Source organism: Sander lucioperca, chromosome 19 (assembly GCF_008315115.2).
Source record: "Sander lucioperca isolate FBNREF2018 chromosome 19, SLUC_FBN_1.2, whole genome shotgun sequence".
NCBI classification, from domain to species: Eukaryota; Metazoa; Chordata; class Actinopteri; order Perciformes; family Percidae; genus Sander; species Sander lucioperca.
The window spans coordinates 31,365,301-31,368,702 of record NC_050191.1 but is presented as its reverse complement, the minus strand read 5'-3'; positions in this window follow the sequence as shown (position 1 = coordinate 31,368,702).

Genomic DNA, 3,402 nt, shown 5'->3' with positions numbered 1-3,402 from the left:
AGTCTGGCTGTGAATTTCCGGAGAAACCAGACCCACGTGACGCGTTCGTCCAATCAGCTGCCGGTTTTCATGTTTGGGCGGCAATCCAGATTAGCGCCGCCTGCTGTTATGGAGACGTATTACGTCTCGTCTCTTCGGTGTGTTCTGAGGAACTTTTTGGACCTCGGGAAGCCGACTGATCGGTCCGACTGCCTTTTCTGCCGACGGTCGGCCGTCGGGTTGGTGTGGCAAGGGCTTAAGAAGCACCGGACTCCCACAGGAAGTCCTCACAAATTTGTACAGGTGCACAATAGAGAGTGTGCTGGCATACAGCTGTACAGTCAACACGTTCTCACACTCATCTCGTAAAATATGGACGCTTGGTCAGGTGCCTTTGTCGTTCTTATTGAGTATTGCCGTCCCTTTAGCGCTATAAGTAAACGTCTTGGTCGGGACTATTGCCGTCCCTTTTGACGCAGTTATGTTAAGGAAAAGGTCGTGGGTGGGCGTACGGTTCTGTGACACGCGGGAGGAAAGTAAAAAGCGACTATAGCCAGCGTGACCAGCAGGACGTGAACCCCTCTGTCCTGGTGAAAGTCCTGTGTTTGACCCATCCCCCCCCCCAACCAACCTCCTTACATACTACTCTCTAAATCCTCTCTAACTGCTGCTCTCCCCGGGGCGTTACACAAACACACTGAAAGACGCCTTTTTCATCTCATCAGACATTGACAGCCACTGTCCAAACGTCCTTATTTTACGAGTTCGGAGTGAGAACGGGTTGGAACAGGACAGTATGGTCCTCCAGCTGCACCACTGAAGAGAGAAAAGACAGCAGCAGGTAATTTAAACAGCCCAGAGAGTCATTGGTGCCCCTCTCCCAAGCCTGGAGGACATATACTCCAGTAGTAATAATAATAATAATAATAATAATAATAATAATAAGCTTTATTTGTATAGCACCTTTCGTACACAGAATGCAGCTCAAAGTGCTTTACATTTGGAATATTTAACACAATAATAGAGAATAAAATAGTAATATAAATAATTCAACTCGAGGCCAGCGCATCGTGTTGTTGGAGAAAAATCAATCAATAAATTTACCAGAAATAAACCCAACTCACAATATTCTTCAACAAAACACATGAACACATGAAGAAATAAAGTAAAATATAAATGATAACAGTCAATATGTCCAAAAACAATTCCATCTCTTGATGTATATTGTTAGTAACATTCAGTTACACAACACACAACAAGATAAAAATGTAAAAAAAAAACAAATTAGTTAGCTAAAAGCTGTCATATATAGGTATGTTTTTAAGTATTTTTTTTAAATATTCACTGAGCTGGCTTGTCTGATGGACAGAGGCAGGGTGGTCCATAGCTTTGGTGCATAGTAGAGAAACGCAGCTTCTCCACTTAGCTTGTGGAGCACTTTGGGTATAATTAAGCAACAGCAGGCTGCAGAGAAGAGCAGCAAGCATCAGAGAGGACCCTACACCCCCCCATAGTCAGTATATATACTGGACCAGCAGGTCCCGTGTCTCTGGACGGAGACCAGTGAAGTCTCTTTCCCGGTGATGGCTGAGCGTTACTGAGCAGCCTCCAACTGAGCTTGAAGACGTAGATGTGACGTGAGCAACCTGTCTGAAAGTTGGAAGTCTTCTGGTAGCTGTGCCAAGAGAAATCTCAATCATTCCCAATCTAGCAGAGACGGAAAGCGTAGGTATATGTAAGGAGATAACATAGACACAGGCTAATTATTGATCACTAAAATGATAGTTAACATTAGTAATTAAACTTAAACAGCTAATGGAAGTCCAAACTGCCTGAGAGCTTCTCCTGTACTATACGGTAATTCCTCTACTATGAGACAGTAAGTCTCGTGGTTATGACCCAATCGTTAGCCTAATTTTATAAAAACGTCTGCTACGGAGCCATAACGTGAGCTACAAGGTAATGGAGCCTTTTATACATTGTCGTGTTTCTTTAGAAATAAACAATGGACAAATAGAGTCTTTAAACTCTTCAGATGTAAAGTTATTCTCTGTCAAAGTGACGTCAAAATGAATGGCAGTCAATGGGATGCTAACGGGAGCTGATGGCTTGGTAGCATCAGAATGGCGCCTTAGGAGCTACGCGTTGTGAGGAGAAGCTGACCCCCTTGAGTCCTGCCCATATCCTGTTTAACACCCTACTCTCAGGCAGGTTTAGGGTCCTGAGGGTGCAGACAAACCACATGAGAAACAGCTTTTTTCCCAGAGCCATACATGAGCTGCTAACAGGTTGAAAGGCTAAGCTAAGCTGGACTTGAACCCTACTGTGTTTGACAATGCACTGGTTTTCTTATTCTGGTTTTAATACTTTTACTCTATATTTATCTATTTATTGCTGCTTGCACTGTCACTTTTCATCTTGCTATTGTTATGCTGCTAAGTGAGTGATTGATGTCATCTTAATTTTGTTGTGTAGTGATATGCAATGACAATAAACTGTCTGTCTAAAACAACTTTTGAACGTGCACACGTTCCACCAAAACAAGAAGGAAGGACGCCTAAACGCCCCGCCAAATACACGCCCCGCCAAATACACGCCCTGTAGTCCTCCACAAAGCCGGGGTAAACACTGGAAGTGCTTCACAAGAAAATAAAATACAACATATAAAAGACAAAGACAGTTTTGGGATCTTTCTTGGCATCCTAACTTTAATCCCCCTGATCAACGTGACATCATGACTTCACGTAAACATACACGCCCACTTCCTAAAGCCACGTGGCGTGTTATCTGTACGCATTTTGAGCTATCTGCGTGTATGTCTATGCTGTATACAGCGGACGCCAGTCTGCAACGTCACAGCATTAACACACATGCCACTTTCTAAAGCCACGCACCGTGTTATCGCGAGACTACGGTTGGGTTTAGGAAACGTGACTCGCGGGACCCGATCCCCGGTCTGGTGAAAGTCCTGTGTTTTCGCCCTTTCATACTTAGGAATATATGTAATTGTGAATTAGTGCAAAATAGTGCCATAAGATTTTTTCTGGGTGTGCATAAATATACCCCGACATTGGCGATAGTGGGAGACACGGGAGGGAATCATGTGAGGCTCGCTGGAAGATGTGTATGGCCCAGTTATGGACTCGTCTATTAGACATGGACGCAAATAGGTTGACAAGGAAAATATTTCTCTGGGATAAACACACTTGGTCCTTGGTCTAACAACATATGCAAATTGTTTTGTAATTATGGTTTTGGTGCAACCCGGTCTCACGGCAGTTCATGTAAATGTCACGTTATTTTTAATCTATTGATACGTCTTCACGGGGACGTTTTTCTCCTTTTTTTCGTGGTGGCCAGCACGATATACCCTACGGGGAACGGACGCCTCAGACGCCGGGAGACGGCCGCGGGGGACGCGCG